Source organism: Papio anubis, chromosome 3 (assembly GCF_008728515.1).
Source record: "Papio anubis isolate 15944 chromosome 3, Panubis1.0, whole genome shotgun sequence".
Taxonomy (NCBI): domain Eukaryota; kingdom Metazoa; phylum Chordata; class Mammalia; order Primates; family Cercopithecidae; genus Papio; species Papio anubis.
The window spans coordinates 71,877,632-71,903,424 of NC_044978.1; positions in this window are offsets into that span (position 1 = coordinate 71,877,632).

Genomic DNA, 25,793 nt, shown 5'->3' on the forward strand with positions numbered 1-25,793 from the left:
ATCAGATCTCATGAGACTTGTTCACTATCATGAGAACAGCATGGGAAAGACTTGTCCCCGTGATTCAATTATCTCTCATCAGGTCCCTTCCACAGCAAGAGGGAACTTGAGATGAGATTTAGGTGGGGACACAACCAAACCATGTCACTCATCAAATAAATGTTCATGACCACATGGCTTCACTGCTTCACTTCCAATGCTTCTCAAATTCTTCCAAAAATTGAATAGGAGGGAATTTGTCCAAGTTCATTCTATGAGGCCACCATTGCTTTGCTAGCAAAACCAGATAAAGACACAACAAAAACAGAAAACCAGACCAATATCACTGATGAACATAGGTGTAAAAATCCTCAACAAAATACTATCAAACTGAATCCAACAGTACATCAAAAGTATTATTCACCATAATCAAGTGAAATTTATATCAGGGGTGCATTAATGGCTCAACATATGCAAGTCAATAAATGTGATATATCACATCAACAGAATAAAGGACAAAAATTATATGATCATTACAATATACGCAGAAAAATTTGATAAAATTCAACATTTTTTCATAATAAAAACTCTCAACAAATTAGATACAGAAGGGATAGACCTTCAAAATAATAAAGACTTTATATAACAAAATCACACCTAATATCAGACTGAACTAAGAAAAGCTGAAAGCTTCCTCTTTAACACCTGGAACAAGACTATTCAACATAGTCCTGGAAGTCTTGACCAGAGTAATAAGGCAATGAATTTGAAAAGGAGGAAATCAAATTGTTCTTGCTTTCAGATGACATAATCTTATATATAGAATACCCCAAATATTATACCAAAAACTATTAAAATTAACAGAAAATTTTAATAAAGTTAGAGGATACGAAATCAACATGTACATATCAGCAGTATTTCTATACATTAATAGTGAACTATCTGAAAAAGATTTAAAGAAAATAATTTCATTTACAATAGCTATAAAAAAGACTAAATATATTTAACCAAGGAAGTGAAATATTTGTACAATAAAAACTATAAGACATTAATGAATGAAATAGAAAAAAATCCAAAAAGGGAAAGACATCCCATGTTAATTGACTGCAAAATTTATGTTGTTAAAATATCCCATTTACAAGTGGTCTACAAATGTAATGGAATCTCTATCAAAATACCAATGACATTCTTCAAGGAAGTAAATAGAACAACTCTAAAATTTGCATAAAACCATGAAAGATGTAACAGTCATGGAAATCTTGAGAAAAACAAAAACAAAATAAAACCCCCACAAAGTTGGAGGTATCACCATTCCTGGTGCCAAAATATAATGGAAAGCTGCGGTAATCAAAACAACATGGTATTGGCATAAAACAGATACAAAGAGCAATGGAAAATAACAGAAAGCCCAGAAATAAATCTATGCATCTACAGCCAACTTATTTTCAACAAAGTTTCTAAGTACGCACGGCAGATAAAAGACCTATTCTTCAATAATGATGCTGGGAAAACTGGATATTAACATGCAGAAGTACGAAATTAGACCTTTACTCTCATCATATACAAAAAGTAACTCAAAATAAACTAAAGATTTAAATGTGGGAACCTAAACTACAAAACGACTAGAAGAAAACATAAGGTAGAAGTTCCATAACATTAGTGCAGGCAAAGATGGTTTTGGACAAAACCACCAAACCACAGGCAACAAAGACAAATACAGGCAAATAGGATTACATCAAACTGAAAAGATTCTGCACAGCAGAGGGAGAAATCAACAGAACAAAGACACAACCCATAGAATGAAAGAATATATTTGCAAACTATACTTCTATTAACATGTTAATATCCAAAATATACAGTTGATTCACAAATAAAACGGGCTTGTACTAAACATATTCACTAAGATGTGGATTTTTTTCCACTGCTCTCACCCCTGATACAACAAAACCAACAACCTCTCATCATCTTTCTCCTACTTAGCATACTCGATGTGAGCACAAGGAGAATGAATAATTTTTGGTGGTCTACTTCCTTTTAAAAGATAGTAAATACATTTTTTCTTCCTTATAATTTTCTTAATAACATTTTGTGTTTTGAGCTTATTTTATTATAATAATTCAGCATATAATACATATTACATAAAAAATATGTGCTAACCTTTTATGTTATTGGAAAGGCTTCCAGTCAACAGTGGGCTATTAGTAGTTAAGTTTTGGGGACATCAAAAGTCATACATGTGCTGGAGTTTGGCTTTCCAACCACCATGTTGTGCAAGAGTCAAATGCAGAGAGAAATCAAGTCTAACAACTCTACAACAAGAAAACAAATAACCCGAATGAAATATGGAAAATATGAGCAAAATATCTGAGTAGACATTTCTCAAAAGAATATAAAATTATAGACAAATGTTGCTTGAAAATTCTCAACATCATTAATTATAAAGGAAATGCAAGTCAAAACTATAAAAAAGTATAACTTTACTCCTGTTAGAATGGCTATCATGAAAAATCAAAAGATAGCAAATGTTGGCAAGGGGGTGGAGAAAAGGGAGCCATTACACAGTGATGGTGAGAATGTAAATTGGTACAGCCATTATGGAAAATAGCGTGGAGCTTCCACAAAATATTAAAAATAGAACTACTGTATGATCCCATCTATTTAACTACTGAGTATATGTCCAAAAGAAATGAAATCAGTGTATCCAGAGGGCATTCATGTTTACTATTCACAATAACCAAGATCTGTAACCAACTTCATCAACTTCATCAACTTCATCAACCGGTAAGTGGATAAAGAAAATGTGATGTGGTGTATGTCTATACGTATACACAATAGAATACTATTCAGCCATAAGAAATTAGAAAATCCTGTCATTTGTGGCAATATGCACAAACTTCGAGGACATTATGCTAAGTGAAATAAGCTAGGCACAGAAAGACAAATACCACATGATCTCACTCATATATGAAATCTAAAAAGTTGTTCTCATAGCAGTAGAGAGTAAAGTAATGGTTACCAGAGGATAAAGAAGGTGGGTGGAGGAGGAGAAAGATTAGTCAATAGGTACAAAGCTATGGTTAAATAGGAGGAATAAGTTATGGTGTTCTATTTCACAATATAATAACTAGACTTAACAATAACGTATTGCATATTTCAAAATACCTAGGAGAGGTTTTTGAATGTTTTTGTTATAAGAAATGATAAATGTTTCAGGTGATGGATATGGTAATTACCCTTATATGATTAGTACACAATGTATACATGTGCCAAAACTTCACGATACCTCATAAATATGTGCAATTAGGATGTGTCAATTGCAAATTCAAAAAAGTATCAATAAACCAAGAAGAACCATTCCATAATCATGTAAATTATAAAGCATTATTTAGAAAGAAAAAGTAATAATACAATCAAACTGATGGTGAAGAAAGCTTTGCATAAAATACAATACTAAATAAATTGCAAGTCAAAATTAAAATATACTGCTTTGAAGTTGAAGATTTTATTCAAGTAATAACAAATTCAAAGCATAGATATAAGAGCTCAGGGAAGATATAATAGGCTAATGAAGCAGACTGTTAGGTGAATAAAGCCAGTAAATAAATTAAAAATAAAATAAAACCAATACAGAAATGGCAACCTTTCTAACAATAGTAAATATGTAGTTTAATTTATATATGTGTATATATACACACATATGTGTGTATATGTGTACGCATAATTTATATATGTATATACATATATGTATGTACATGTGTGTATTTATATATCGTATGTATATACATATATGTATATATGTTTGTATATGTATACACATACATACACACATATATACACACACATATATATACTCATATAATGGGTTTTGCTAAAAACATAGTCATAAAAAATTAAAATAAATTATCAAATTAATTGTGATAAAATATTGAAAAATAATAAATATGGAGGGCAAATAAAGATGAATATACATTTCTAATTAATCCAAGTTAAGAAGAAATAAAACAGATATTTCTGTAAAACATTCAAACAAGCTTTTGATAAGTTAATCAATATGTTGAAAGAGTTTGTATTATAGTGTAAAATATATGGATTTTATAACCTTGAGACAAGTCTTCACAGCATTTCTTGGACTTCAAGTTCTCCAAAGCAACCATAAATAGTGCTCATAATCCACTACCACACACCAGGAAACCTCATTTTGATTGTACAAGTACCTTTTCTGATTAATTGGTGCCTGTGCCATTTTGATATTTTTAGTATTTGTACATAAAGAGGGAAGAACATCAGGAATAAGAATTCTTTACTGCAATGACAGATACTTCAAAACAGTGGAGTTATATAATCTAAGGTCAAAGAAAGTTTAGAATGAAAAACACAATAAACCTAAGAAAAATAAGAGGGATGAATCAGTGAGTTAGAAAATAATGGATAGGATATGAAAACAGAAAAATAATAACAACAAAATGAGCTCAAGAATTTGGTCTTTGAATGTTCTAACCTATAGCTATAATATTAGCTCATTTAATAAGAAAAAGGGACAAATATATATATCAGTGAACTAATATTGGAGAAGTAACTTAATATTCAGTGAAAGTTTTAAAACAATTTTTAAAAGATAACTTTGCATAGTTCCATATAAATATATTTAATTATAAAGGAGGTTTTCTAGAAAATATATATTAAGACAATTGAACAAAGAAGTGATAGACTTAAATGAACTTTTCTCATAGGAGAAATATAAAAAAAAGCTTTCAAAAGTTCCCTTTTGTTGAAAGTATAAATTCTTCAATTTCATTTTTAACTTCTACCAAAACTAAGTAATTCATCACTACAACGCTATTTCAAATGTCAGATCACAGAGAATAAGAACAAAGAAAAGTCTTTGAAATACATTTTAGGTCTCCATCAAACTAATGACCACAGAATTGCAATCCTATTTCTCTGTCACAGAAAACTACAGTACAGACCAATCTCCCTTCTCCATATTTGAGAACTGTACCTATTATTCAATATTGATATTTCTCAATAAAATTTGTCATCATAATAAAAATAAGCAAAAATATGGTCATTCATCAATTTAGGCTACAGATGAGTTGAATAGAATTAACATCCATTACAAAATAGTTTGATATTTTACTCTTATTTTTCTCTCAGAACCCACATTCAAGATCTCCACAAATCCTGTCAGCTGTCAATTTTGACATCTCTCAATAACTGAACAATTTGTATTATATCCACCGCTGTTACTCTAGTCCAATTTATTATCACATCGTTTCTTGTTATTCCAAAAGCTCCTACAACCTTATCTTCTTATTTCTAATCTTGCACTCCTGGAGTCTATTGTCAAAATAGTATCCATATCAGAGCCTCACTCTGCTGAAATCTTCCAGTGGTATTTCATGTCACTCAGCATAACATCCAACATCCTTACTATGAATCAAAATGGCTGAAATGATCTATAACTCAAAAAGGCTGAAATCCCTAATGGGATTACTATCCTTACAAAAGAGGCCCAAGAGAGACTCTATGGCCCTTTTGCCATGTCAGGACACACAGAGAGAAGTTTCTGTCTATGAACCAGAAATCAGGCCCTCACCAGAAAACAAATTTGGAGACATCTCTGTCTCTCTGTTTTTACCTTGCACTATATCCACTATGCCTGTTGTGCCTCAGCTCTCCTGATCCTTGGGTTTTGATCATGTGTCCCTCCACCGTGAGTTCTTCTCCCTGATACCCACATTTTCATGCCCTCACTTTTTTTTTCTCTAAAAGCACCATTAGAATTTCTCTATTTCTTTTTATAAAATAAGAAACTTCTGATCACTATGTTCATTTTCTGTTTTGTTCATTGCCATATCTCCAGTACTTTACAAATAGAATAAAATACACTGATGTTAAATAAACATTTTTGATGAATAAGCAAAAGAAAATAAAAAATGAGGAATATCTTTATGTATTGATATGTGATCTTGCCCTTATTATATGGTTAGATGAATAAATATTTTGTAGAAAAACAAGTGCAATATGAGCTGATTTGGGTATAAATATACATATTATGTCAGTGTATGAAATATAATATAAATTTTATGTGTGTGTATATTGAACAAATTTATGTGTACCTAAAAACATAGGCATATTTTTATATAACTGAAAGAAGGAAGGAATGAAGGAAGAAAGGAAGGGAAAAAGATCTGATGAGACCTAATCCAATCCAAACTGCAAACAGTAGTGGCTACTGGTAGATATGATTTAATGTGTGTCTGTATGTATTGGTGTGTATAGGCTGTGGTGGCAGGATATTTATTTTTTAATTTATATCATCATTTATTGTTTTACTACCATTTTCTATAATTTTCTACTTATTCTCTATCATTCTTGTTTGTCTTTTAGTTTTCAAAAACAATAATGTTGCACTTTTAACACAGTTAAACTATAACAGTCTACATTGATTGCTGCGATGGTCTCAATATTTGTGTTCCCCCCAAAATTCGTAAGTTGAAATTCTCATCCCCAAGGTGATGGTGTTAGGAGGTGGGGCCTTTGGGAGTTCATTAGGTCATGAGGGTGGAGCCCTCTGGAATGGGATTACTATCCTTACAAAGGAGGCCCAAGAGAGACCCCATGCCCCTTTTGCCATGTGAGGACATAGAGGGAGAAGTTTCTGTCTATGAACCAGAATGCAGGCCCCCACCACATACCAAATTTGGAGACATCTTGATCTTGCACTTCCCAGCATCCAGAACTGTGAGAAATAAATTTCTGGTGCTTATAAGATATTCAGACTGTGGTATGTCTAGCAGGAAAAATGAACTAAGACAAGATTCAATATTTCAAGTTAAATTTAACATCAGGTACTATGTTGGCTCTTATTTTAAAACATATTCTGTATTATATTGATAATACTATATTTTATTATGAAAAAATATTTTTAAAAACAGAAATTGCTGTTGAATTTTATCATAAATCTTTGGTTTGTTTCACAGTTATGACAAATATTTATCAAAATATGTTATCTTCTTAGGACAGAGACTTACTAATGTTAGATGTGGACTAAATAATGCTGGTTACTATTTCTGTTTAAAGACTGATCTAACAGTTGTACTCTTCATTTCTGTATTTCCCATCATCCTGAAGCAGCTGGATTGATAGAATGGTGGAATGAAGGCCAACTAAGTGGCAATACTTTGCAGGGCTGGGGCAAAGTTCTCTAGAAAGCTGTGTATGCTCTCACTCAGGTTCCAATATGTGGTACTGTTTTTCCCATAGCCAGGATTCACAAGTTCAGGAATCAAAGGATAGAAGTGGAAATGACACCACTCGTTATTACCCATAGTGACCCACTAGCAAATGTTTTCCTTGCTGTTCCTGCGTTCAGCTTGCCTAGATGCCTTAGTTCCAGAGGGAGGAATGCTGTCACCAGAAGACACAACAATGATTCCATTAAACTGGAAGTAAAGATAGGCACCTGGAAACTTTGGAATCCTCCTACCTCCAAGTCAACAGGCTAACAAAGGAGTTACAGTGTTGGCTGGGGTGATTGACCCTGATTAACAAGACGAAATCAGTCTACTACTTCACAATGGAGGTAAGGAAAAGTATCTATGGAATACAGGAGACATCTTAGGGCACCTCTTAGTATAACCACTCCCTGTGATTAAGGTCAATGGGAAACTACAACAACCCAGTCAAGGCAGGACTACAAATGGCCCAGACCCTTCAGGAATGAAGGTTTAGGTCACTCCACTAGGTAAAAAATCATGACCAGCTGAGGTGTTTGCTGAAAGCAAAGGGAATACAGAATGGGTAGTAAAAGAAGGTAGTTATCAATACCAGCTATGACTATGTGAACAGCTGCAAAAACAGGGATTGTAATTGTCATGAATATTTCTCCCTTACTTTGTTAAGAATATGTGTGTGCATGTTTACAGTTGTACTAAGAAAATATCTTCATTTTATTTCCTTTCTTTTTCTTTTATCATGTGAGATAAGATTTATTGACTTCATATCAGCATTTAAGTGTTATTAGATTTACGTAATATAATTTAGGTTAGAGATTAGTTCACTTCCAGTTGCATGAAGGATAGATGTGTTATGCTAGGCATAATTTTGACCACATTATTTTACTTATTTGGGCATTAAATATGATTTCAGGAGATGTGTATTGGTTCAAGTTGACAAGGGGTGGACTTGGGATGGTTAATATTAAGTGTCAACTAGATTGGATTGAAGGATGCTTAGATAGCTGGTAAAGTATTATTTCGGATGTGTCTGTGAAGGTGTTGCCAGAGGAGATTAATGCTTGAGTGAATGGACTAGGAGAGGTAGACCCATTCACAATGTGGGTGGGTATCATCTAATCAACTGCCAGCAAAGCTAGAACAAAGGAAGTGGAAGAAGGTGTGACAAGCTGATTTGCCGAGTCTTCTGGCTTTCATCTTTCTCCCACGCTAGATGCTTTCTGCCCTTGAATATTAGACCCCAGATTCTTCTGCCTTTGGAATCTTGGACTTACACCAGCGGTGTTTGCCAGGAGCTCTTGGGCCTTCTGCAACAGAATGATGGCTGCATTGTTGGCTTCCCCACTTCTGAGGCTTTGGAAGTCAGACAGAGCCACTACTGGCTTGTCTGCTCCTCAGCTTGCAGGCGTCCTCTTGTGGGACTTCACTTGTGATCATTTGAGTCAATTTTCCTTAATAAATTACCTTTCATATATGCATATATCCTATTAGTTCTGTTCCTCTGGAGAACTCTGACTAATACACTCTATAACTCACCAGAAACATATTTTTAATGGTTCAATCTCTCCAGAATGAGATTTTCTTCCAGGCAAGAGAATGCTTGTAAAATTACTTTCATTTTTAAAAGCTAGCTCTGATATCAACACTTCTAAAAGACCAGTTCTAAGTGGGGATATGACTTAGAGATCAAACCACTGTAAACTCAGGTTAGGCAAGAAGTGTGCTTTGCAGCATGTAGATTTTAATTAAAATACAATTTTCTCCAGAACAGAATTTGCAGTTTCTTTTCTGTTTTCTTCTTATTTTTATTTTAGGTTATGTTAAAAGTAAAAGACAATACACATGTGCAGGTTTGTTACCTGGGTATATTGTGTGTTACTGAGGTTTGGGTCATAAATGATCTCATCTCCTAGGTACTGAGCTTAAGTACCTACTGAACTAAGTACCTAATACTTAGTTTTGCAATTCTTACCCTCATCCTCTGGCAATACCCAGATTCTATTGTTATCTTTATCCCTCTCTCTGTAACCTCACCAACATCTATTGTTTTTTGACTGTTCAGTAATAGCTATTCTGACTGGTGCAAGATGGTATCTCATTGTGGTTTCGATTGGCATTCCTCTAATGTTTAGTGATGTTGAGCGTTTTTTCATATGCTTTCTGGCTGCATGTATGATGTTTTATTTTTAAGTTTCTTTTCATGTCCTTTGCCCACTTTTTAATAGAATTTGTTTTTTGCTTGTGAATATAAGTTCCTTGTAGATGCTAGATATTAGATCTTTGTCTTATACATAGTTTGCGGATATTTTCTCCCATTCTGTAGGTTGGGTGTTTACTCTTAATAGTTTATTTTGCTGTGCAGAATCTCTTTAGTTTAACTATGACATATTTGTTGATATTTTTCTCTTTGAAATTGTTTTTGACATCTTTGTCATGAAGTCTTTGCCTGGGCCTATGTCCAGAAAGGGGTTTCCTCAATTATTTTCCAGGGTTTTTATAGTTTTAGGTTTTACATTTAATTATTTAATCCATCTTGAATTGATTTTGTATCTGGTGTAAGGAAGGGGTCCAGTTTTAGTCTTCTGCATATGGCTAGCCAGTTATCCCAGCACTGTTTTTTGAATAGGGAGTCCTTTCCCCATTGCTTGTTTTTGTTAATTTTTTTGAAGATCAGATGGTCATAAATGCACAGCATTATTTCCGGTCTCTCTATTCTGTTCCATTGATCTGTGGGTCTGTTTTTGTACTGGGATCATACTGTTTTGATAACTTTAGCCTTATAGTTTTTTAATGAAGTTGTGTTTTGCTTGTTGATTTGTGTTGGTTCCTTACAGATTCTTTATATAAGACCTTTGTTGGATAAGTAATTTGTGAATATTTTTCTTCCATAATGCAAGTTGTCTGTTTTCTCTGAGAATAGTTTATTTTGCTGTGTGGAAGATGTTCAGAACAATAAGTTTCCATTTGTCAATTGTTTATTTTGTTGCAATTGCTTTTGAGGACTTAGTCATAAATTTTCCCAAGATCAATGTCTAGAAGGTGCTTCCTAAACTTTCCTTTAGGGTTATAATAGTCCGTGGTCTTCCATTTAAATATTTAATCCATCTTGAGTTAATTTTTGTATATGGTGAAATGTAGAGGTCCAGTTTCATTCTTCTGCATATGGCTAGCCAGGTATCCCAGCAACATTTATTGAATATAGAAACCTTTCCCCATTGCTTATTTTTGTCAAGCTTGTTGAAGATCAGATGGCTGTAGGTGTCTAGCTTTTTTTCTGGATTGTTTATTCTGTTCCATTGGTCTATGTGTTTGTTTATGTAACAGTACCATGCTGTTTTGGTTACTGTAGCCTTGTAATGTAGTTTGAAGTTAAGTAGTGTGATGCTTCTGGCTCTATTATTTTTGCTTAGGGCTGCTTTACCTATTTTGGCTTTTTTTTTTTTTTTTTTTTGGTTCCATAAACATTTTAGAATAGATTTTTCTAGCTGTGTGGAAAACACAGTTGATAAGTTAAAAGGAATAGTGTTGAATCTGTAGATTGATTTAGGCAGTGTATTAGTCAATTCTTAAACTGCTAATAAACACATACCCAAAATTGGGTAATTTATAAAGAAAGTAAGGTTTAATGAACTTGCAGTTCCACATGGCTGGGGAGGCCTTACAATAATGGCGGAAGGTGAAAGAGGAGCAAAGACAGATCATACGTTCTAGCAGGCAACAGTGTGTGCAGGGAAACTGTTCTTTATAAAACCATAAGCTCTCATAAGACTTATTCATAAGTCTCATAAGACTATCATGAGAACAGCCAGGGTAAATTTGCCCCATGATTCAATCATATCCCTCCCACAACATGTGGGGAATTATGGGAGCTACATTTCAAGATGATACTTGGGTGGGGAAACAGCCAAACCATATCATTCCACCTCTGAACCCTCCCAAATCTCATGTCTTCACATATCAAAATAATCATGACTTCCCAACAGTCCCCCAAAATCTTAACTCTGCACTAACTCAGAATTGCACAGTCCAAAGTCTCATCTGGACAAGGCAAGTCTTTTCCACCTATGAGCCTGTTAAATCAAAATAAAGTTCATTACTTCCTAGATACAATGAGGGTAAAGGAATTGAGTAAATGCACCTGTTCCAAATGGGAGAAATTGGCCAAAACAAAGGGGCTACAGGCCCCATGCAAGTTCAAAACTGAAAGGGGCAGTCATTAATCTTTAATGCTCCAAAGTTATCTTTTTTGACCCCATGTCTCACAGCCAGATCATTCTAATGCAAGAGGTGGGTACCCATGGTCTTGGGCAGCTCTGCCTCTGTGGTTTTGCAGGGTAGAGCCCCCTCCTGGCTGCTTTCATGGGCTGGTATTGAATGTATGTCACTTTTCCAGGCTTACAGTGTAAACTGTTGGTGAATCTACCATTCTGAGTTCTGGAGGATGGCGGCCTTCTTCTCACAGTTCCACTAGGCAGTGCCCCAGTCAGGACTCTGTGTGGGTACTCCCACTCAACATTTTTCTTCCACACTCTCCTAGCAGAGGTTGTCCATGAGGGCTGTGTCTGTGTAGCACACTTCTGCCTGGACATCCAGGCATTTCCATACATTCTCTGAACTCTAGATAGATGTTTGCAAACCTCAATTCTTAACTTCTGTGTACCCATAGGCCCAACACAACTTGTAGGCCACCAAGGCTTGGGGCTTGCACTGTCTGAAGCAACAGCTGAGCTCTACATTGGCCCCTTTAAGCCATGGCTGGGAGGCAGGGCACCAAGTCACAAGACTGAACAAAGAAGCAAGGCCATGGGCCTGACCCATAAAACCATTTTTTTCCTCCTAGACCTCCAGTCTTGTGATGGGAAGGACTACCATGAAGAAAAGTGCTGGAGACATCTTCCCCGTTGTCTTGGAGACTAACATTTGCCTCTTCGTTACTTATGCAAATTTCTGCTGTGGGTTTGAATTTTTCCTCAGAAAAATGGGTTTTAATTTTCTATCACATCATCAGGCTGCAAATTTTCTGAACTTTTATGCTCTCCTTCCCTTTTACACATAAATTCCAATTCCAAGTCATATCTTTGTGAAATAATAAAAAAATAATTTTAAGAGCAGCCAAGTCACATCTTCAATGCTTTACTGCTTAGAAATTTCTTCTGCCAGATACCCTAAATTATCTCTCTCAAGTTCAGAGTTTCACAGATCTCTAGGGCAGGGGCAATATGTCACTAGTCTCTTTGCTAAAGCACAGCCAGAATCACCTTTGCACCAATTCCCAATAAGCTCCTCATCTCCATCTAAGACCACTTCAGCCTGGACTTTATTGTCCATATCACTAACACATTTTGGTCAAAGCCATTCAACAAGTCTCTAGGAAGTTCCAGACTTTCCCAAATCTTCCTGTCTTCTGAGGCCTCCAAGTTCTGAGCCCTTCAATGTGTTCCAACCTCTCCTTGTTGCCCAGTTTCAAAGTCACTTTCACATTTTTGGATATCTTTATATAGGTGTCCCACTACCCAGTACCGATTTACTGTATTAGTCTGTTCTCATGTTGCTAATGTAGACATATTCGAGACTGGGTAATTTATAAAGACAATGAGGTTTAATGGGCTCACAGTTAAACATTAGTGTGGAAGCTTCACAATCATGGCAGAAGGTGAATAAGGAGCAAAGATGCGTCTTACATGGTGGCGGGCAAGAATGTGTACAGAGTAACTGCTCTATATAAAACCATAATATCTCATGAGACTTATTCGCTATCATGAGAGTGGCACAGAAAAATTCACCCTCATGATTCAATCACCTCCCACTAGGTCCCTCCCATGACAGGTGAAGATTACGGGAGCTACAATTAAAGATGAGATTTGGGTGGGGACACAGCCATACCATATCAAGCAGTATGGCTAAGTATATTGATTCCTCTAATCCATGAGCATGGAATGTTTTTTTCATTTCTTCGTGTCATTTGTAATTTCTTTTAGCAGAGTTTTGTAGTTCTCTTCATAGATATATTTCACCTCCTTGGTTATATATATTCCTAAGTACTTTATTTTATTTTTAGGCTGCTTTAAATGGAATGGCATTCTTGATTTGGCTCTCTGCTTGAATGTTATTGATATATAGAAATGCTACTGATTTTTGTACATTTGTTTTGTATCCTGAGACTTTACTAATGTTGTTTATCAGTTCCAGGAGACTTTCAGAAATCTTTAGAATTTTCTAGGTATAGAGTAATACTATTCACAAAGGGAGATAGTTTAACTTTCTCTTTTTCTATTTGGGATGCAGGGTGTTGATCAAGCAAGTCTGCCTACAGGTCCCCCAGTTGCAGGCAGAAGCAACAGTGCTGAAGGATAATCCAGTTGGTTCTCAAACACCCAGAGGAGTGCCTAGGCATGGAGCTGGGAAACTTCCTTTGCTCCAAATTCTCTGTATGGGAATGGCAGATGGCCTAAGTTTCTATTTCAGGAGAGTGGGTGCTCCAGATTCCTGAATACCTTCCTGTGTATCAGAGAGGGCCTCCCTACAACAGGATTTCTGCACAGGAAAGATGGGGTGGTTCAGGCTGCTGATCCAGACAAGCTGGTGTTCCAAATGCCTTTAGATTTGCCTGGGTATGCAGAAGAGAGAGCATTCCTGAACCAGGATATCTGCACAGGGAGGATGAGGCAGGTCAGTTGCTGATCCCAGTGAGCTAGTGCTTCAAATATGTGGATATTTGCCTTGGCATGGAGAAGAGAGTGCCTTGTTGCACCATGATGTGTGCCCAGGAAGGGTAGACTGACTTAGACTGCTAAACAAGGCAAGCAGTTACTCTAAGTGCCTGGAGATCTGCCTGGGTGTTAAGCAAAGAGGGCCTCCCAGCACTAGGTCCTCTGCACAGCAATGGTCGGGCCGCTAAGGCTGTGATCCAGGTAAGGTGGTATTCTAAATACTGAAAATCTGCCTGGGTATAAAGTACAGAGAACTTCCATGCACCTAGATTTTTGTATAGAAAAGGTTGGGTAGCACTTTGGGGGGCCAAGGCAGAGGGAGCACTTGAGGTCAGGAGTTGGAGATCAACCTGGCCATCACGGTGGAACCCCGTCTCTATTAAAGATATAAAAATTAGTTAGGCATGGTGGTGTGTGCCTGTAGTCTCAGCTACTAGGGTGGTTGAGATATGAAAATCGCTTGAACCTAGGAGGCAGAGGTTGCGGTGAGTTGAGATCATGCCACTGCACTCCAGTCTGGGTGATAGAGCAAGAATACATCTAAAAAAAAAAAGAAAAAGAAAGAACGAAGGAAAGAAGGAAAGAAGGAAAGAAAGAAAGAAAGAAAGAAAGAAAGAAAGAAAGAAAGAAAGAAAGAAAGAAAAAGAGAGAGAGAGAGAAAGAGAGAAAGAAAGAAAGAAAGAAAGAAAGAAAGAAAGAAAGAAAGAAAGAGGGAGGGAGGGAGGGAGGGAGGGAGGGAGGGAGGGAAGGCAGGCAGGCAGGCAGGGAGGGAGGGAGGGAGGGAGGGAGGGAGGGAGGGAGGGAAGGAAAGGGTGGGTTAGGCTGCTGACCTAGAGAAGCAAGTGCTCATAGTTCTTGGAGATCTGCCTGGGCATGGAGCAGCTAGGGCCCCCGCTGCAGTAGGATCTCTGCACAAGAGGAATAAGGCAACTCATGCTGCTGAACCAGGCAAAGAGGTGCTCTGAATACCTGGAGACCTGCCTGAGCATGGAGTGGACAGGGCCCTGCTGCAACATAACCTCAGGTGAGCAGTCCAGAGCATACAGAAATGACACACACAGACCAGTTCTGGGTCAACAAGCCAATCCTGACTGCGAGTCTTGGCTGCCCAGGAGAAACTGCAGCTGTAGCAGCTCTCCTGCCTCCCCATGCTTATGTTGAGGGAGAGTACAATTCCAGCACCTACTGCTTAGTAATTTTCCACAGTTCTGGCTGGTGAGGCCCCTCTTGTGTTTTACGGCAGATGTAGCAATCTCTGGCCCGAGACTGAAATTCCTGAGGTCACCAGAGAATGGCTGACTTTGTATACATCTGGATGAAAAATGGCATCCTGCTGTCAGTCCTGGGTCTTTTGAAGTGTCTGTAGCTTTATCCAGTGTCTTTCCCTTACAGAGTTTCTAAACCTCTCCCTAAGTTAGCTCCAGGGCTTGAAAGATACAAAATGTTCTCTCTTGGTCTGGGTTGATTGGATCTCCATGAAAGGTGAGTCACAGAGGGAGGGTCTCTGCCTCTCTCATATTCATGGGCTTTACTCACTTTTATCAGCCAGACACTGTAATCGGTCTGTTTGCAGGCACTCTCCTCTCTGGGATCAGGAGTGTCCTTCATGATTTCTTGTGGATTCTTGTTTTCCTTCTTGAATTAAAGCTCACAGAATTGATCTTTATGCACTATCTTGCTATTTCCAAGTGGCAGAGGCATGCTAAAAGCCTCTAATCCACCATATTGGAAAAGGAAATCCAGTTTATTAAATACAGATTCTATTTATATTTTTTGCACTAATTTGTTAAAATCAGAACTGACACATTTTTGTGATATTAATAGATACAGCAGCAAAAATGATACTTTTAAATGAAAACTTGAACATGAGATTGTGTTATATTGTCATTTATGTGTGTCAAATATATATTCCTATACAGTCTGAATAATAGATAATGAAGCAAAATATATACCAAAGTAGTCAAAGTGTCATGCTAGTCAGAAAAGTATTACATTATAAATAAATCACTTTCAAAATCCATTTATTCAAATATTTACTGAACATCACTATTATTGTAGGGAAAAAACTATCCATTTTTTTCTTTGTCCTTCTGAAAAAAGGAACTGTAATGTGGATGGAAGCAGCAATGTGGCTAGGTGAAGAAAAACATTTCCTAGTCTCTCTTCATGGTGATAAAGTAATGCAGATATGACTACTGATTTAAACAGAAACCGCTGAATGGTGATTCATTCTCCCAAAAGCTCCATAAAAGTAGGTGGTTGGAAGGTGATAGACTCAGTTGGCATGCATTATTTTTCATTTTTCTTCCTCTTTCTTCCCACTTGAAATACAATTATGATACTAGAAGACAGTAGACTTTTATGGTCATGAGGACAAGAGCCAAGCCTTAAAAATTATGAGGCAGACATCTGATACTATCATGACCCTTACTTGGACAAGCCCTGAGAAAGTTACCTACATGATGTCATGCTCTCTTGGTCTTTAGGGAGTTTAAGCCACTCCAGAATGATTCTCTAAGATGTGAAACTGAACCAGTCCTAAATAGATACGACCTGTAAAGCATTTGCAGTAGTTATTTCTCTCTACAGGTTTTTTTTTTTTTTTAATGTTAGCTCTTAATAAGTTTTGCAAATGTCCATACAGATGAACTCAGAAGGTCCATACGCTCTCTTTTCTGAGTCATCTGTCTGGATAAAATAATAGGAGTGATTTTTCCAAACAGCAAAGATGATAAAACAAATTAGTAAAGAAATAATATCAAATAATATTTATTTATAATGGTCATATGGTTTAATAATGACAGTACAATTATTTACACATTAAAAACCCAAATAGCCCTAGTCTCGAAAATTCTAATAGTCTAGGATTTTTTTTTTTTTACTCAGACATATAGGCTGAATTTTTTTCTCTATGTAATGTTTAGTTTCTATGATTTTTTAATCAACCAATCCTTAACTATGTATTGTCTATTTTACAAATACAGACATGTGGATAATGGGTTAATGTGAAAGTTGCTAACTGGTAGTTCCTTGGATGAATGTCTTGATAAAACTGCCCTGGTAGGTCTTTATACTAATGCCAGAGACAAATGGACCCGCACATTTCAACTATCTTAGTGATATGCCAATTACCATAGTAAAGAAAGTCTATGTTGATCTGATTCAGTCATCAGGACAGCAAAACCTTTGTGCTCTGTCAATTTTCTTTTGGCATATTAACCCTGCTTTTTTTTTTTCTTTTCAACCAATTCTGGTTCATTTTGTCATCTCATGCAACCGGGGGCTTGCTTTTGTTAGCAAATATTCTAGCATTCTTTTGGAGACAATTGCCAAAAGTAGTCCACAAAAGCAGACATCAGACAGTTTTACAAAAGTAGAACATCAGAAAGTATTTGCAGATATTGGAATTAAGAGAAACTCTATTAAATATGATTGGTATTGTACTTGCTTTTATAAATGAATTTATAAAACTGGTAACTATATAGTAAAAAAAATGCCGACAGCGCTGTGTCAGGGATACACATAAAGATTCTGTTTGATAACGATTTTTCTTGGTCTGATAAAAAATCCCATAAAGCCATCATACTCTGTTACTTTGCTAAGGGTTTAAAAATAAGAACTCTGGATCACTCAATGGCTTCATGAGGCAAAAAGCAGGGACAGGGTTATCTTTGTCATTCAGGCAGCTGAAAGTGCAGAGTAATCAAGCAGGTACAGAGGCACACAGTTCTGCCTAATTTTACCACTAATCCTTTTCAGTAATCTCCTGAATAATTCCCCTCATTTACATTGCTCTAAGTACCCAGGGACCTAATGCTTCTCAGTCTGAAAACACATATGCCTGACACTTTAGAAAGAAGGAAACTGCAGTCTTTGATTTGATTTATATGCCTTAAGCCTCATTTTCCCTACAATGTTTGCAATAGGCAGTATACGTGATAAAAATTGCAAAGGATTTGATTATATAATAAATCGCAACATTTCAGGAAATTAAATATTATTTAAGAAATAAAAATTAAAAGCTGAGGTAAAAACATGGAATGCTTTTGTTGCTAAAGTTCATGTGACCTTGAATACAGATGTACACGGGATAGGCCAAGATTTCAGATTAAAGAGCTTCATGCAGACCGTTTTTATTGTAATACAACATTTACTTAAAGAAAGTAAACTGAAGTAACAAAATTCAAAACTTGCAAAGCCAGAGGCTTTCCCTTTTCTATAAATGTATAAATTAGCTACAGATAATTTTGTTTAACAAAGAGATGTCAGGCATGAAACCAGGAAGCTAAGCTGAGCAACAAAACAGATATTAAATTGCTGACTAGTCATATTAAAATGATTGTGTCCACTTGATTTTAAAATTCTGTGATAAAAATTTTCATTAAAAATTTCATTGTGTATATGATGTTTTATCATTTCTCCAAAAAATAAGTATATTTAGGTAATAAAAATGAACTCCGTGTGGGTGTTTGTGAATTTCTGAAAGGTGTTATTTAATTCAATTGGTGTCCATTCAACGTCATCACTGTGAGTAGGTTTTAACCATTCTTGTTATCTGTTTGTGCATACAATCTTATGTTTATCGGATAAAAATTCAAAATGGCTGGGTATCATCTTTTTCAGTCTTCCTCCCATCTCCCATTTCTGTCTCCATTATCCTTTTTGCCAGTGATGCTGTTCTCTTCGTTGTACGTGCTAGTAAAGAGTATTTTGCTTTTGCATATGATTTAAGGGTTTACACGTATGAACTTGTTTTCATAAAAATAAAAATTTTCTTTCCCTGATATGCTATCATCAATTTTTAGGGTATGCTATCCTCAAAAGTGCAAATCGGTGAGTTGAATCTCAGTGGAGGCAGTTCTTCCTGCAATGTACATATAATACACTGTATTTGACATTTAGTTGGGCAGTGCATAAATGTTCTTGTATTTGAGGAAGGCAAGAAACATCTTTGTATTGTACATTTATTTTAGTGGTTTTCACACTGTGCAGAAGCTTGAATATTAGCTCCTTTTCTTTATCTATTTTAATAATAACAAAAATTCAACCAGTAGAACTCTGAAATGCTGTGGAGACCATCAAATTAATAAGTAGAATCATATTTGCCTATAACTCCATTAGTTCAGTTCTCTAAAATGAGACTACTAGTACCTGATCATCTTTTCTGAATAATCCTTGTTTTATTATTTAACTTGTTAAAATGAAGGTTTTCACTGTACTGTCATTGCAGTGATGTGATTGATGGTAATGTATGTGGACAATACTGCGTTTCAGAAGAAAAATTTCTTTGTTTTCAAATTTGGTTATTTACTTATTTATTTTCTATTGGCTGAAAATATTGCTTTGGGTACAAAATGATGTGTTCAAGTATATATATGCATAAAATGGAGTCATTAAATCTAGTTAATTAAAATGTTCATTACCTCATGGTTATTTTTGTGGTGAGAACATTTAACATTCACTCTCTATTATAGTCACAATGCTGTAAAATAAGAGAGCAATTTTAATGTCATTCAGCATGGGAGTGTAAGGAAATGTGATGGCTCTCCTTTGGTTTATGAAAAATCGTAAACTAAGTTAGAGTTTAGAATGTACGCAGATGATGAAGTTTAAAAATCACATTATAAATATTTCTCCAATTGATAGCACTGTTCATTCACTTGCTAAATGTAATCTACTGGCATGTGTTCAAAATATATTTTCAAAATATAAATGTATGTGATGCAAAACATATACTGTAAACAGCCATAAGCAATACAAAAGTCATGACTTTTCATATGCTACACTACTATGATCAAGTTATTCCCTAAAAGTAATATGTTTTTCATTAGAAAACTTAAATATACATTTTTCTTTTGATATTTTCTTGATAAACAATATTCAAAGCGATTGACTTATTATCGTACATTTTTTTGTAGTGTATATGCTTAGCTTACTCATCAACGCTTTTATATTTATAGTCAGCATAGATGCTTACCATTGAGTAAAACATTTAGGGTTTGTTTCTCTATTACCTTACTAATTATCTCCCTAACTTAAATAAGTTATCAATGAAATATTAAATATATGACAACAGGCAAGTCCTCTAAAAGCATAAATATATTTTTATTTTAAATTAAAACTAGACAGACAAGTATAATTAACTCCTCTCCTTTGTAAAAATACCTTCAGGTATTATTTTAAATTATACAATTTATTTAGATCCTTGACTATGTTAACCTGGCATGCTTATTCCACTAGTATAAAGAAAATGTACTAGCAAATACATATATTTTGCTAGTAAAATGTATTTGACATTTAGTAAGACAGTGCATATATATCCATGTAGTTGAGGAAGGCAAAAAATATCTTTTTATTGTACATTTATTTTGATGTTGTTTACACTTTGCAGAAGCTTGAATATTAGCTCCTTTTCTTTACTGATATATGTATATATTTTGAGATGGAGTCTCACACTGTCGCCAGGCTGGAGTACAGTGGCGCCATCTCGGTTCACTGAACCCTCCGCCTACCGGGTTCAAGTGATTCTCTTGCCTCAGTCTCCAGAGTAGCTGGGATTACAGGCGTGCACTACCACGCCCAGCTAATTTTTTATATTTTTAGTAGAGATGGGGTTTCACCATGTTGGCCAGGATGATCTCGATCTCTTGACCTTGTGATCTGCCTGTCTCGGCCTCTCAAAGTGCTGAGATTACAGGCATAAGTCACTGTGCCAGGCCTACCTATTTTTAAAATAACAAGAATTCAATCAATGGAACGCTGAAATGCCTGTGGAGGACATAAGATTAATCAGCAGAATTATATTTGCATATGACTCCGTTAATTCAATTCCAGACCCTACTTATGGGTCTAATGTCCTTTAATAGGCAATGCAGGAGATTTCTATACTTCTAATAAAGTAATCTTTTTCCATTTAAATAGTCTTTGCTTTTTATCAGGCAGTATGTATTTCCACAAAGTTAATTCAATGAAATACACCTAAAGCTGAGAGTCGTATCTCGCTAACGAATGAAAAATAGAAATCAATTATTCTGAGATGAGATTCTTCCTGTAATTTTTATTAGTTGTTGTGAAATGGTACATGGGCTTGTCTTGAAATATGATGTATTAATTCTTAATACTGAATTAAATGCTTCTGAAATAGAGATGACTCTCTTTGTCATGGAGTTATAGTTGTTGGATTAAATTGCATTGAATTTCGAATGTTAATATTATGCATTAACTTAAATGAGATTTTCCTATATTAATACTCTGTGAACCTCCAGCCTTGTGTTTTTATTTTGCAGGTGTGTGAGACAATGGCTTTACTTATTTATTATTATTATTATTATTATTATTATTATTTTATTTATTTCTTTTTGAGACAGAGGCTCGCTCTGTCGCCCAGTCTGGAGTGCAGTGGCACGATCTCGGCTCACTGCAAGCTCCGCCTCCTGGATTCATGCCATTCTCCTGCCTCAGCCTCCCAAGTAGCTGAGACTACAGGTGCCTGCCACCATGCCTGGCTGTTTTTTTGTATTTTTAGTAGAGACAGGGATTCACCATGTTAGCCAGGATGGTCTCAATCTCCTGACCTCTTGATCTGCCTGTCGTGGCCTCACAAAGTGCTGGGATTACAGGTGTGAGCCACCACGCCCGGACTATTATTATTATTATTATTATTATTATTATTATTTACCTCAGGAGAGTGTTTGGGCAATACTTTTACATTGTATTAATACTTTACATATGAGGGCGTTCTTTTATGTTGTCTTATTTATTTCTTAATGACCGCGGTGACAACACTACTATCCTCTCTGCTCTCAGTCAAACTAAGGCAAAAGTCAAAGTTAGTGACAATCTTCCCCACCCTCCAAAACAGATCTTGTCCCTGAATAAATAACTAGAAACAAAAGATATGAAGAGGAGCTTCAAGAAGTAGATATAGTATGCCTGTTAGAATGAAATTAAAGCAAGTGACTAGCAATAACAAATGAAGCAAGCAGAAAAAGGACTAGAAAAATTTTAAAGAGAGGCAAGAAAATATTTTTTAAGTTGTATTTATGGTAACTATTATTATTAACTGTATTGTCAGTTATCTGAAAGTATACTTTGCCCAAATTCAAAAGATAATGTAATGCATAATTGAGTTTTTCTTTGTTCAAACACTAAGGTTAGTTTCGTTTTTTAACATTTCTCTTATCCAGTGCTTAATTTATTTTTCCATTTTACTGAGAGATTTTATTTTAAAAAATGATACTACAAATGTCTTTTAGGGTCTTAGTTTCACTATGTCTTTCAGATCTTTAATTTTTTGAGCCTGATGAAGTGAATTAAATGACACCTTCATGTTTAGCAATGTAAATTCAGCTTCAGAAATACCTAACTGATTCTGACTCTAGTATTTAGTCAATTAGAGTGTGTTTAGTAATTGCTAGATTTGGGGCAGTTCACTAAACTGGAAAAGACAAGAATACTTAATGCTGTGTAAAAATGAAGCTTTACTTGACTTGCTGTATTGCCTATTAAGAACATGTTATCCAAATGAACAGTCATAGTAATCAAATACAAGATGATACACTATCGAACTAAATGCCTTGGATTTGGCAATGGAAATAATATGTTGTATGTCTAGAAACTTGTGCCTGACCACAGATTTGCAGTGTATAAAAGAGTATAGAGAGAATGGCATGGTAGCTGCAGTGACTTCTGACACTAACTATCAGGGGACTCTGCAGGTTAAGGGTACAGTCCTCAACAAGACTACTTTTACTTCAGATACCAGCTGCAAGGTCAGGGGTTCCTAAGCCTCTGATGAACTCACTACAAATCTGGGACTCCTCATTGACTTCTCAAGTAGAAAAATTCACTAGAAACTGACAGAACTCAATAAAGTGCTATTGCTACAAAAGTGGGGCAGGGAAGCGCTGGAGTAGAAGGGCGGGTCCCTGGCGAGGGCTCCACCCCCAGGCCTGTGGCCACTGACTTAGATGAAGACAGGCACTCCTGCCTTTGTGCCCAAATGTTGTGTTTCCCAAGACCACCTTGGCCTGCCACTCCCCCATTCTGTGCCTATAAAACCCCCCAGAACCTAGGAGGCAGACAAACAAGGGACTTGAAAGTGCCTATAAAAACCCCCAGACCCTAGGAGGCAGACAAACAAGTGACTGGAAGTGGAGCAGAATACATTGGCAGAAGAAGACACAAGAGGCTGGACATCAAGAGGACGTTGAGGGAGCATGATGGTGGAAGAGTACATGACAGACACCAGCAGGCCTGCAGGCCATCGACCACCAGAACAAGGCAGAGTTTGGCTGCGGCAGTCGAAGGAGAGCCCCAGCCACGGACATCAGGGGGAAACTATTTCCCTTCTGACTCCCCATCTGCTGAGAGCTACTTCCACTCAATAAAACTTTGCCCTCATTCTCCAAGCCCACGTGTGATCTGATTCTTCCCATACACCAAGGCGAGAACCCTGGGATACAGAAAGCCCTCTGTCCTTGAGACAAGGCTGAGGTCTAACAGAGCTGACGAACACAAGCCACCTACGGATGGCTAAGCTGAGAGAGCACTCTGTAACACACACCCATTGGAGGGCTTCAGCTGTAAACATTCACCCCTAGACACTGCTGTGGGGTTGGAGCCCCACAGCCTGCCTGTCTGTATGCTTCCCTAGAGGTTGGAGCAGTGGAGCACTGAAGAAGCGAGCCACACCCCATCATACACCCTGCAAGGGGAACAAGGGAACCTTTCCTGTTTCACTATATTGATGATGATATTTTTATTATAGCAAAAAGGATACATATCAGAACCAGTCAAAAAAAAATGTAAACAATGAGGTTAGAAAGGGTCCAAGTGCAAAGCTTTCATGTCCTCTCCCTTCAGAGACAGGACACATCATCCATCCAGTATATTAATGTGTAACAATAATTTACAGAATATTGTTAACCAGCAAAGCTCATCCGAGCATCATTTTGATTACATAAGCATGATTAATGAGCCAAATGACTGAACTCAATCTCCAGCCCTCATCACCTTCCTGGAAGGCAAGCTTATATTATAGTACAAAATCCCCAACTGTTAATTACATGTTAGTCTTTTGGACATGGCTAGCCCCCATCTTGAGACATCTTGTTTGCATAAACTACCGAGAGACCCACTGTTAGTCATCTCACTGGCATAAACTCAGGTGTGGTCCCAGGGTCCCATCATGAAGAACAGAGACACTTCTATCACTGGGGAAATTACAAGGATTTAGAAGCTCCCTCCCAGGAACCAGGAAGAAAGGCAAGTCAAGTTCTTTGTCATATAGCAGTAGCAGAAAAGACCCAGCCTGTTCTCACTATAGTGATAAATGGGTCTGGCTCTATGCTTTCAAATTTAAAAAATGATATAAAGATGCATTTGTTTCTACCATTATATTAAATTATTTTATCAGTGTTACTTTTATACTAATAGTTAAATTACACTTGACAGAAACATAATATAGGGTATATTGGTGTGTATTAAAAGTATTTTTCTAATATGTGTGTGTATATATATATATAATATTTTATATATATATAATTTTTTTTTCAAAAAATCCAGTTGAAACAGTGTAGTTACTTTCAAGAAACAAAACTGTCTTCAATAGTTTAAAAACTATCCTCGGAATCCTTGAGTCCTGAAGTTTCTGATTTTGTTTTACTTTTAATTACACCTATCTTCAATATATTGTGCTGAAAACTTTTGATAGGCTTAGAAGACTAGGTAATATTTATGTTTATAGCCTTTTTAAAATAAAAAAAAAATGGTGATCCAGTGACATTCTTCATGAAACTATTAAAGGGTAAAAAAGAAAGATAAAAGCAAAAATACATATCTAGAAATAAATAGAATCCTTTTCTTTCAGAGAAAGGGTTGTAACTTTTTAGAGAATGAAAGAAAAATGTTTTCATAAAAAACATAATCTTAAGAAAACAGCAATCTCTAATAATAATGCAACATGCTCCATAAATCATTCTAATTCATTTTTTCTTCTATTTTAAAAAAGAAAAACTTTACAAAAAATAGGATGCCTCTGTGATTTGGAAATTTTCAATTAAGACTCGAGATTTGAAGCAAGGTAGATATATATAAGTGCCTTTCAGAATTTTTATCTTAAAGTATATTTCAAATTGCATAAGACTTATAGAAAGTTACTTCTATAATAAATGTTTACTGCTTGTGAAGTATTGAAGATATTTAAAAAAAACCTTTAGGCAAATTAAATTTAGCAGAGTTTAATTGAGCAGAGAACAATTCTCCAATCCACCAGCCAAGAGAGCCAGAACAGTTTCAGAGTGACTCTAGGGCCACCACATGGTCAGATCACAGAAAAAGGAAAGTGACATACCAAAAATGGAAGTGAGCTACAGAGACAGTTGGATTGGTTACAGTTCAGCATTTGCCTTTTTCAAACACGATTTCAAGAGTTGCTCACCTGTGATTGGACAAAACTCTATTATGGATACAAGAGTAGGTTACAGCCTATTTAAACATTCAATTAGGTTACATTTTACCATATATGGAGAAATGTTTAGTTCACACTTAACGTAGGTAGGGAGGAAGCTTTAGACTTAATTTAAGAAAGGCTATTTGAAAATACAGTTTACATTTTGTTTTAGCCAAAGTTTTCCAGAGAAACAGAACCAATAGGATGTGTGTATACACAGAAGATTCTTTATCATAAAAAATTGGCTCATGTAATTATGGAGGTTGATGAGTCTAAAATCTCCTATGTAGGAAACCAGGCTGAAGACCCAGGAGAGCCAATGCTGCAGTTCCAGTCTGAAGGTTGACAAACAGAGACCAAGATGAGTTGATGGTGCAGATACAGTCTGAGATCATTCTGTTGGAGAATCCCCTC